Source organism: Arachis stenosperma, chromosome 3 (genome assembly GCF_014773155.1).
Source record: "Arachis stenosperma cultivar V10309 chromosome 3, arast.V10309.gnm1.PFL2, whole genome shotgun sequence".
NCBI classification, from domain to species: domain Eukaryota; kingdom Viridiplantae; phylum Streptophyta; class Magnoliopsida; order Fabales; family Fabaceae; genus Arachis; species Arachis stenosperma.
This window is the reverse complement of record NC_080379.1, coordinates 82,440,270-82,452,642: the sequence shown is the minus strand read 5'-3', so window position 1 is coordinate 82,452,642 and position 12,373 is coordinate 82,440,270. Positions and strand designations below refer to the sequence as shown.

General features: G+C 38.8%; 1 non-coding gene across 1 annotated transcript; it reads left to right on the top strand.

The window, feature by feature from the left end:
• Positions 1 to 1,017: 1,017 nt before the first annotated feature.
• On the top strand, positions 1,018 to 1,125 carry LOC130970952 (small nucleolar RNA R71). The gene has a single exon (XR_009082194.1). It is a non-coding gene; the product is annotated as a small nucleolar RNA R71 (small nucleolar RNA).
• Positions 1,126 to 12,373: the final 11,248 nt, after the last annotated feature.

The following is a 12,373-nucleotide window of genomic DNA, read 5'->3' as shown; positions in this document are numbered from 1 at the left end:
GAGTGCAGGGAGGTCAGAATCCAACAGCATCAGTAGTCCTTTGTCAGCCTTGCTTTCAGAGTTTTGCTCAGGTCTCTCAATTTCAGCCAGAATTTACCTGAAATCATAGAAAAACACACAAACTCCTAGTAAAGTCCAGAAATGTGAATTTAACATAAAAACTAATGAAAACATCCCTAAAAGTAACTAGATCATACTAAAAACTACCTAAAAATAATGCCAAAAAAGCGTATTAATTATCCGCTCATCATGGGTCATGTTAATGGCCTTGCATTCTCCTTTTGGATTCTCTTCTGTATTGCTTGGAAGAGTACTAGGAGGGAGTTCAGTAATTTTCTTGCTCAGCTGTCCCACTTGTGCCTCCAAGTTTCTAATGGAGGACCTTGTTTCAGTCATGAAACTTTGAGTGGTTTTGATTAGATCAGAGACCATGGTTGCTGAGTCAGAGTGGCTCTGCTTAGAATTCTCTGTCTGTTGCTGAGAAGATGATGGAAAAGGCTTGCGATTGCTAAACCTGTTTCTTCCACCATTATTGTTGTTGAAACCTTGTTGAGGTCTCTATTGATCCTTCCATGAGAGATTTGGATGATTTCTCCATGAAGAATTATAGGTGTTTCCATAGGGTTCTCCCATGTAATTCACCTCTTCCATTGAAGGGTTCTCAGGATCATAAGCTTCTTCTTCAGATGAAGCGTCCTTAGTACTACCTGGTGCAGCTTGCATTCCAGACAGACTTTGAGAAATCATATTGACTTATTGAGTCAATATTTTGTTCTGAGCCAATATGGCATTCAGAGTATCAATCTCAAGAACTCCTTTCTTCTAATTTGTCCCATTGTTCACAGGATTCCTTTCAGAAGTGTACATGAATTGGTTATTTGCAACCATTTCAATGAGTCCTTGAGCTTCTGCAAGCGTCTTCTTCAGATGAAGAGATCCTTCAGCAGAGCTGTCCAGTGACATTTTGGACAGTTCAGACAGACCATCATAGAAGATACCTATGATGCTCCATTCAGAAAGCATGTCAGAGGGACATTTTTTGATCAATTGTTTGTATCTTTCCCAAGCTTCATAGAGGGATTCACCTTCCTTCTGTCTGAAGGTTTGGACTTCCACTCTAAGCTTACTCAATTTTTGAGGTGAAAAGAACTTTGCCAAGAAGGCATTGACTAGCTTTTCCCAAGAGTTCAGGCTTTCTTTAGGTTGTGAGTCTGATGGGTGGAAAACGATCCAACACAAAACTCACCGGCAAGTGTACCGGGTCGCATCAAGTAGTAATAACTCACTTAGAGTGAGGTCGATCCCACAGGGATTGATGGATCAAGCAACTTTAGTGGGTGATTAGTTTAGTCAAGCTAACATTGAAGTGAATTATGTGGAATTGTAGCCAACAGAAAGTAAATTTGCAGGAATTATAAAGTGCAGAAAGTAAAATTGCATTGAAACTTAAAGAACAAGAAAGTAAAATTGCAAGAATCTTAAATGACAAGAAATGTAAATTGCATTAAATGTAAAGGGGAGTGGGTGCTAGAAATTAAAGAAGTTAAACAAGAGAAAGTAAATTGCAACAAACAGAAGAACTAAAGATGAATTGAATTGCAGTAGATATTAAGCAAAAGAGTAAAATGCCTTGAAGAATTTAAAACAGAAAAGCAATGCTTAAGTTGCAGCAAATTAAAATTGATTGAAGATCTCAGGATTGGAGGAGACTAGATAACAAGTCTAGATCTCAAATCCTTCCTTGATCCAACAAGAACAATTGCAGAAGAAGTAAAGGAAAGCAAAGTGCAGAAATTAGAAAAAGAAGAAATGAGCAGAAAGTAGAATTCAATTATACAGAAAATTAAAGAAGAGATCTCAAGGTGAGATTGAAACAGAAGTTCTTCAATTCTTCACCCAAGATCCAAAGCAAGAAAAGTGAAGAGTGCTCAAGCAAGAACTAGGAAGAAGAGAGATCAATTCTCCTTCCTAATTCTCTAAGAAATCCCAAAGTTTAAAATGCAAGTAGAAAGGAAAATTCAAAAATAAAGTCTCCAGCCCCCCAATTACATAAAACTTGCTCCTATTTATACACTTTCTATTCTTGGATTTTGGGGTTTGGATGGGCTTTTGATTTGGTGAAGAAATGAATTAAATTGGGTTTTTAATTCAATTTCAGCCCATGAAAAATTAGCTTCCAGGAGGCTGCCCTGCCCTTGTGGAGGGCAGGGCAGAAAGTTGGTGCATGGTGCGTGGATTTGGTGCGGCAATGTGCGAGCTTGGTGCGGCCATGGTGCAGCCTGATGCGTGAAACGCTGCCCTGCCCGCGCCAAGGGCAGGGCAGAAAAGTATGATGCGCCAGATTTGTGTTGGTGCGCGCGGTTGGTGCTGCCAGGGACGAAGCTTGGTGCGCGCGATGCTTCTTGGTGCGCCACATTTGTGTGCCATCCAAATGCTGCCCTGCCCGCGCCAAGGGCAGGGCAATGTTTCCAAAATGCTTGTCCCGTGTTCGAATCATGGAGGAGGCAAACACGCTACTATAATTTCCTTGGTTTATTTTTGCTTATTTTTGGCCCTTAAAGATGCCTTTCGTTCCTGCCTCAATTGGACGCCAAATATGGATTTCTATATATCGTTGGAAAGCTCTGAATGTCAGCTTTCCAACGCAACTGGAAGCACATCAATCGGATGTCTGTAGCTCAAGTTATAGCCCTTTGAAGTAGGCATGGTCATGCTGTGAGCGCCCAGATTTTAACTTAGCCAAAATTTGCTTCATCCTCACTTTGCTTCATCATGATTCTGCCCTTGTGAGCCCGACATTGCCCTTGAGAAGGGCAGGGCAGAATTGCTTCTCAAGCTTGTTTCCTTATGTTGCCCTCCTAGAGGGCAGTGTGCCCTTGTGGAGGGCAATGTTTGCTTCCTCCCTTCCATGCGGCACACTTCTCATCCCTTTAACCACGCTTCCTTCTCCTTGGGTCACGCTTTCTTTAGGCCACGTTTTTTTTTTCTTTTTTTTTTTTTCTTTTCTTCACCTACAATAAACCAAAACAACCACTCAAAGTATCACTAAATTCAAGAGGCTTATAAATCAATTAAAATTCAATTAAAATTAGCTTAAACCTCATGGATTAACATTAATTTCATGGTGGTTGCTTGATTTAAAGAACTTATGCATTTTCATTCCAAATCACTTACTTAGGATGCAAGAAAGTGTATAAAAACTAACAAAACAAGTGAAATTAGCTTGAAAAATGGGTATATGATGACATGTCATCACAACACCAAACTTAAATCTTGCTTGTCCCCAAGCAAGAAAAGAATCATGCAATAAAGATTGACAATCCAAGGTAAGAAGAATAGCAACTCAATGTTCATGGCAAGCTAGTTTTCTATGCATGCTACAATTACAAAAGAGATGTAAATGATTGATGCTTCTATCTAGCTTATTTTATGAAATCTTTTTCTTATAATTCTTCCTTGAAACAAGCTTTTGATTTTTTTTTCTCCTTTTGGGTGCTTTGCCCCATGAGTTAATAACAAAGCTACGACTTCTAAATGCTTTGTTTTCAAGTATTACCACTTGATACATAAGCACCACAAGCATTTAATTAGAGGACTTCATTAAGCACATTTTTTTCTTTTCTTTGACTCTCTAATCATTGATGCTCAGAGCCTTGAGCTTTGAGGGAGTGCTTTTGCACTTGAGCCTAGCCTTGACTTCTAAGTGTTTTGTTTTCAAGCATTTGGCTTGATACATAAACACCACAAGCACTTAGCAAATAAATTGCCATTGGTACTCAGAGCCTTCAGCTTTCTCATTCTTTCCCTTTTTCTTTTCTTGCTTTAATTGTATTTGCTTCTTCAAGGTTTTCATGATTTCAAAAGATTTCACAAAATGTACTAGATGAAAAACTTCAATTAAATAAAATCCAATGCAATTGAGCAACAATCGATCATACTAGCTTTCCAATACTTGTATGCACATGCTAAAATCTTCTTTAATGCCTTGTTTGTTTATGATCATGATACTTTTTGCTTTTGAATTCACAAAACTCAAGTTGGTAGTCATAATGTCACAACAACATATTTCAAATCAAATTCAAGCTATGCTTAGTCATACCACACATGTATACAGAGAATATAAAGACAATCATGCAATTTAAAGTGCTAGAAATAAATGAGAGGAAAAGAAACTTTACAACCTTGTAGTCCATCTTCTCTATTGTTGTCATTTTCCTCCCATTCTTCTCCTTCCCATACCAACTCAGAATGCTTGCTCATCCTCAAGCAACAATTAGAACAATGGTGGTGGGGTCTAAAATGGATCATGAATGTCTCACACAAAAGGATGTCAGTAGCATATGTGTTTAGGCAAGCAAGATTAAGAGTAACCATCAAGGCACAGAGAAATAAGAACATTGTGATTGCAAACATAAGATGGTGTGCATGATACATTGCATAAAAGATAAGTGGCACACCAAACTTAGTGTGACACTTTCACTTGGAATTAATGCACGTATCCAGTAAAGAGTGGAAACAATTTTGTGTTGCATAGCAACACCAAACTTAGAATGCAATCCTATGTCCATTTTATTTGAAATAAGACTAAATGAAACTGTTGTATGTTAAATATAATCACCAAGCCAAGAATCTTGTCATGAATAAAGGTCTTTTGGTGATGTATTAACAAACACAGTTAACAAAAGAAAGCATTAAAAACAAGTAAATGAATAAAACAAAAAGGAAACTGAAATGTTAAACCGAAAGAGAAAAATAAAATTGCAGAAGCATTGTAATTATGCAAACAAGTAGTGTTGCTTGAATGAATTGCATAGAAAATAAGTGGCACACCAAACTTAGAATCTTGGTGTGTCACTTTCATTTTTGATTTGATGCAATCATCCAAAAAGATTGAAAACAATTTGTTGCAAGGCAACACCAAACTTAGAATGTAACCATATGCCAATTTATTGAATTTAAACAAAGTATAGAAAGAAATGTACCTACGGTTGGGTTACCTCCCAACAAGTGCTCTTTTAGTGTCATTAGCTTGACATGTTGATCTTCACTTTCTTCCTCTTTTTCCAGTTTGTTAAGAGGTATGACCTCAAGGGGGGAGAAGATTCAGCTACTGTCCCTTGTCTTGGCCTTTCCTCAGCAAGCTTTCTTTTGCAAATGGCTTGATTGATCTTGCTTGCTGGATTAGGGACAGAATTGGTGTTCTTGCTAGTTGCCTTCACTTCTTGGATGTCAAGACATGGTTGCTGTATGATTTTTGGAGTTTGATCTTCATCCAGAGCCTTTTGAATTGGTGGTTCAATGAGCTTGTCCTTCATGAGCCTCTCTGTTTCCCTTGAGTTTGGACGTTCTTGATTGTCCTCCTCACTAGCTTGTTCTTCCCCTTCCTCTTTTACACTCAACATTTGCTTTAGTAGCTCTTTCATGGAGGAGGTTTGTTGATCTTCCCAAGCTTTCTTCATCTCCTCTTCATACCTTTCAATCATGGATTCAAGTGTTGAGGTATTTTGGTCCAGGGAAGTTTGAGGAGGTTGTGAGTGTTCAGGTTCTCTTGTCATCTCAAGTGCAGTTTTAGGTTCAAATGTTTCCACCACCTCTTTTTTCATTGAAATTTTACTTGACACAGAGGCTTCCTCATCTTGTCCTTCCTCTTTCCTTGTTGCACTCACCACTTGAGCTAACATTATTTCCATGTTTTTGAATGAATTTTCTTGCTCGTTCCATGATATCTGTGCCTCCCTCTCATATTTTTCAAACATGGTCTCAAGCTTTGAGAGGCTTTGGTTCATGGAAGTTTGTGTGGGTGGTGAGTTTTGAAAGAGGCTTTCTGTTGAAGCATGGTCAAGTGATGATATCTTTGGATGAATATCATATGGAGCATTAGAATTCCCTTCCCAGCCACCATTAGAATCATGACTTGCATTATTTTGTGGTAGAAGGAAATATCCCATATGGTTCTCTTGCTCATCTTGTGTTTCTGAAGCAAATCTCCATGAGTTGGAGTGCTCAGAATGTGTATTCTCTTGTTGATATTCCCAGCCATCATTAGATATTGGTGATGGTGGATGATATCCCATAAAATTTTGTTTGACCATAAGATGAGTTGAACTCCATTTGTATTTTGTAAACATCAATGAAATTTGAAATTCATGTCACAGAGAAAGAATTTCTTAGTGAGGCAATAACTCAAACACCTTGGTTTCAATCTAAAATAGAAAAAAAAAATTAAAGAAATTGCTTGATCTAGACTTCTCACCCACTTAATCATTGTTGATCTAATCAATCCCCGGCAACGGCGCCAAAAACTTGATGGGTGGAAAACGATCCAACACAAAACTCACCGGCAAGTGTACCGGGTCGCATCAAGTAGTAATAACTCACTTAGAGTGAGGTCGATCCCACAGGGATTGATGGATCAAGCAACTTTAGTGGGTGATTAGTTTAGTCAAGCTAACATTGAAGTGAATTATGTGGAATTGTAGCCAACAGAAAGTAAATTTGCAGGAATTATAAAGTGCAGAAAGTAAAATTGCATTGAAACTTAAAGAACAAGAAAGTAAAATTGCAAGAATCTTAAATGACAAGAAATGTAAATTGCATTAAATGTAAAGGGGAGTGGGTGCTAGAAATTAAAGAAGTTAAACAAGAGAAAGTAAATTGCAACAAACAGAAGAACTAAAGATGAATTGAATTGCAGTAGATATTAAGCAAAAGAGTAAAATGCCTTGAAGAATTTAAAACAGAAAAGCAATGCTTAAGTTGCAGCAAATTAAAATTGATTGAAGATCTCAGGATTGGAGGAGACTAGATAACAAGTCTAGATCTCAAATCCTTCCTTGATCCAACAAGAACAATTGCAGAAGAAGTAAAGGAAAGCAAAGTGCAGAAATTAGAAAAAGAAGAAATGAGCAGAAAGTAGAATTCAATTATGCAGAAAATTAAAGAAGAGATCTCAAGGTGAGATTGAAACAGAAGTTCTTCAATTCTTCACCCAAGATCCAAAGCAAGAAAAGTGAAGAGTGCTCAAGCAAGAACTAGGAAGAAGAGAGATCAATTCTCCTTCCTAATTCTCTAAGAAATCCCAAAGTTTAAAATGCAAGTAGAAAGGAAAATTCAAAAATAAAGTCTCCAGCCCCCCAATTACATAAAACTTGCTCCTATTTATACACTTTCTATTCTTGGATTTTGGGGTTTGGATGGGCTTTGATTTGGTGAAGAAATGAATTAAATTGGGTTTTTAATTCAATTTCAGCCCATGAAAAATTAGCTTCCAGGAGGCTGCCCTGCCCTTGTGGAGGGCAGGGCAGAAAGTTGGTGCATGGTGCGTGGATTTGGTGCGGCAATGTGTGAGCTTGGTGCGGCCATGGTGCAGCCTGATGCGTGAAACGCTGCCCTGCCCGCGCCAAGGGCAGGGCAGAAAAGTATGATGCGCCAGATTTGTGTTGGTGCGCGCGGTTGGTGCTGCCAGGGACGAAGCTTGGTGCGCGCGATGCTTCTTGGTGCGCCACATTTGTGTGCCATCCAAATGCTGCCCTGCCCGCGCCAAGGGCAGGGCAATGTTTCCAAAATGCTTGTCCCGTGTTCGAATCATGGAGGAGGCAAACACGCTACTATAATTTCCTTGGTTTATTTTTGCTTATTTTTGGCCCTTAAAGATGCCTTTCGTTCCTGCCTCAATTGGACGCCAAATATGGATTTCTATATATCGTTGGAAAGCTCTGAATGTCAACTTTCCAACGCAACTGGAAGCACATCAATCGGACGTCTGTAGCTCAAGTTATAGCCCTTTGAAGTAGGCATGGTCATGCTGTGAGCGCCCAGATTTTAACTTAGCCAAAATTTGCTTCATCTCACTTTGCTTCATCATGATTCTGCCCTTGTGAGCCCGACATTGCCCTTGAGGAGGGCAGGGCAGAATTGCTTCTCAAGCTTGTTTCCTTATGTTGCCCTCCTAGAGGGCAGTGTGCCCTTGTGGAGGGCAATGTTTGCTTCCTCCCTTCCATGCGGCACACTTCTCATCCCTTTAACCACGCTTCCTTCTCCTTGGGTCACGCTTTCTTTAGGCCACGTTTTTTTTTCTTTTTTTTTTTTCTTTTCTTCACCTACAATAAACCAAAACAACCACTCAAAGTATCACTAAATTCAAGAGGCTTATAAATCAATTAAAATTCAATTAAAATTAGCTTAAACCTCATGGATTAACATTAATTTCATGGTGGTTGCTTGATTTAAAGAACTTATGCATTTTCATTCCAAATCACTTACTTAGGATGCAAGAAAGTGTATAAAAACTAACAAAACAAGTGAAATTAGCTTGAAAAATGGGTATATGATGACATGTCATCAGAGTCCAACCATATCCTAGCTCTGTCTCTTACAGCAAAAGGGAATAGCATAAGTCTGTAGACCTCAGGGTCAACCCCATTGGTCTTGACAGTGTCACAGATTTGCAAGAATTCAGCTAAAAACTGATGAGGATCTTCCAATGGAAGTCCATGGAACTTGCAATTCTGTTGCATTAGAGAAACTAATTGAGGCTTAAGCTCAAAGTTGTTTGCTCCAATGGTAGGGATAGAGATGCTTTTCCCAAAGAAGTCGGGAGTAGGTGCAGTAAAGTCACCCAGCACCTTCCTTGCATTGTTGGCATTGTTGTTGTTTTCGGCTGCCATGGGTTCTTCTTCTTTGAAGATTTCTGTTAGATCCTCTATAGAGAGTTGTGCTTTAGCTTCTCTTAGCTTTTGCTTCAAGGTCCTTTCAGGTTCAGGGTTAGCCTCAACAAGAATGCTTTTGTCTTTGCTCCTGCTCATATGAAAGAGAAGAAAACAAGAAAATATGGAATCCTCTATGTCACGGTATAGAGATTCCTTGAGGTGTCAGAGGAAAAGAAAAATAGAAGGAGGAGGTAGAAGAATTCGAACTTATCACCAAAGACAGAGTTCGAATTGCGTATTGAGGAGGAGTGTTATTCCATAAATAGAAGGATGTGAGAAGAGGGGAAGAAATTTTCAAAAATTAAGTAAAAGATTTTAAAAACATGTTGAAAAAAACTAATTGATTTTTGAAAACTAAGAGTGGAAAAGAAATCAAGTGATTTTTTGAAAAAGATTTTGAAATTATAAATCAAAAAGATATGATTGAAAACTATTTTGAAAAAGATGTGATTAAAAAGATATGATTGAAAAGTTATGGTTTTAAAAAGATGTGATTGAGAAGATATGATTTGAAAAACAATTTAAAAAGATCTGATTTTAAAAATTAATGACCTGCCTAACAAGAAAGATATGATTCAGATATTAAACCTTTCTCAACAGAAAAGGAAACATACTTGAAATGTTGAATCAAATCATTAATTGATAGCAAGTATTTTTGAAAATGGAAAGAAATTGATTTTGAAAACATATGATTGAAAACATATGATTTGAAAAAGATTTGATTTTGAAAAATTTTGAAAACTTGAAAAAAAATTTGAGTTAAAAACAAAATCTTCCCTCTTGTGCCATCCTGGCGTTAAACGCCCAGAATGGTATACATTCTGGCGTTTAACGCCCAAAACACTACCCTTTTGGGCGTTAAACGCCCAACCAGGCACCCTGGTTGGCGTTTAAACGCCAGTTTTCCTTCCTTACTGGGCATTTTGAACGCCCAGCTTTTTCTGTGTAATTCCTCTGCTGTATGTTCTGAATCTTCAACTCTCTGTATTATTGACTTGAAAAGACACGAATTAAAAATTTTTGGATTTTTAATAATGAGGAATAATCAAAATGCAACTAAAATCAAATAACAATGCATGCAAGACACCAAACTTAAAAGTTTGTATACTATTGACACTAACAAAATGAGAATGCATACGAGAAACAACAAAACACTCAAGACAAGAGAATTTAAAGATCATAGCAAGGAAATCATCAAGAACATCTTGAAGATCACTTAAGACACATGAATGAATGCAAGAAGAATAGAAACATGCAATTGACACCAAACTTAACATGAGACACTAGACTCAACAAGAGACATACAATATTTTTGGTTTTTATGATTTTGTAATTTTTTGGATTTTTCGAAAATTAAGTGGAAAAGAAAATAAAGATATCAAAAATCTTAATGAGAATTCCAGGAATCATGCAATGTTAGTCTAAAGCTTTAGTCTAAAGAAATTAGACATGGCTAGCCGAGCTTCAGCAGGACATTGCATTCAAGAGCTAAATTGATGAGAATCAATCAGCTTTGGTGATGATAAGAACATCACCTTGAAACACTAGAATTCATTCTTAAAACTCTGCAGAAAAATACCTAATCTAAGCAATAAGATGAACCGTCAGTTGTCCAAACTCGAAACAATCCCCGGTAACGGCACCAAAAACTTGGTGCACGAAATTGTGATCATCAATGGCGCCATCAACATGGTACGCTCAATTGAAATATCAACTCTTTATCACAACTTCGCACAACTAACCAGCAAGTGCACTGGGTCGTCCAAGTAATAAACCTTACGCGAGTAAGGGTCGATCCTACGGAGATTGTTGGTATGAAGCAAGCTATGGTCACCTTGTAAATCTCAGTTAGGCAGATTCAAATGGTTATGAGTGATTTATAAATAAAGCATAAAACAAAGATAGAGATACTTATGTAATTCATCGGTGAGAATTTCAGATAAGCGTATGGAGATGCTTTGTCCCTTCCGTCTCTCTGCTTTCCTACTGTCTTCATCCAATCCTTCTTACTCCTTTCCATGGCAAGCTGTATGTTGGGCATCACCGTTGTCAGTGGCTACAATCCCGTCCTCTCAGTGAAAATGTTCAACGCACCCTGTCACGGCACGGCTAATCATCTGTCGGTTCTCAATCAGGTTGGAATAGAATCCATTGATTCTTTTGCGTCTGTCACTAACGCCCAGCCTTCAGGAGTTTGAAGCTCGTCACAGTCATTCGATCATTGAATCCTACTCAGAATACCACAGACAAGGTTTAGACCTTCTGGATTCTCTTGAATTCTGCCATCAATTCTAGCTTATACCACGAAGATTCCGATTAAGGGATCCAAGAGATATCCACTCAATCTAAGGTAGAACGGAGGTGGTTGTCAGGCACACGTTCATAGGTGAGAATGATGATGAGTGTCACGGATCATCACATTCATCAAGTTGAGGAACAAGTGATATCTTAGAATAAGAACAAGCTGAATTGAATAGAAGAACAATAGTAATTGCATTAATACTCAAGGTATAACAGAGCTACACACCTTAATCTATGGTGTGTAGAAACTCCACCGTTGAAAATACATAAGAACAAGGTCTAGGCATGGCCGAATGGCCAGCCTCCCAATGATCTAAGAACTAGGCGTCCAAAGATGATCCTAAGATCTAAAGTGATCAAAAGATGAAAAAAATACAATAGTAAAAGGTCCTATTTGTAGAGAACTAGTAGCCTAGGGTTTACAGAAATGAGTAAATGACATAAAAATCCACTTCCGGGCCCACTTGGTGTGTGCTTGGGCTGAGCATTGAAGCTTTCATGTGTAGAGACTTCTCTTGGAGTTAAACGCCAGCTTTTATGCCAGTTTGGGCGTTTAACTCCCATTCTTGTGCCAGTTCCGGCGTTTAACGCCGGGCAGTTTTGAGCAGATTTGGAACGCCAGTTTGGGCCATCAAATCTCGGAAAAAGTATGAACTATTATATATTGCTGGAAAGCCCAGGATGTCTACTTTCCATCGCAGTTGAGAACGCGCCAATTGGGCTTCTGTAGCTGCAGAAAATCCACTTCGAGTGCAGGGAGGTCAGAATCCAACAGCATCTGCAGTCCTTTTCAGCCTCTGAATCAGATTTTTGCTTAGGTCCCTCAATTTCAGCCAGAAAATACCTAAAATCACAGAAAAACACACAAACTCATAGTAAAGTCCAGAAAAGTGAATTTTAACTAAAAACTAATAAAAATATACTAAAAACTAACTAAAACATACTAAAAACATACTAAAAAAATTGCCAAAAAGCGTATAAATTATCCGCTCATCACCCTGCTGCCACCACTGCACCTCCACCGGCCTCAGAACCCGTATACCGCCTCGTGCACCACCTATTCCGCCAGCTTGATCAGATGGAGTGCCTAACCGGCGCCGGTATGAGAGATTGGAGCGTCACAGCCAGCGACGCTATTCGCATCTGAAGCTGCTGATCCGACAGGGCGCTGACATCCCCTCCGAGCCCAACACACCATCAGAGCTATCAAAGGAGGAGGAGGATGAGCACGAGGATGAGACTCATTCTCAGGTGGAGACCCATCAACAGGCAGGCACAGAGCAGGCTGCACCACACGGGGATGTCCCACATCAGATTGAGGCTGCAGATCCGGAGATCCCGACCCAGTTCACACCTCCTCTACA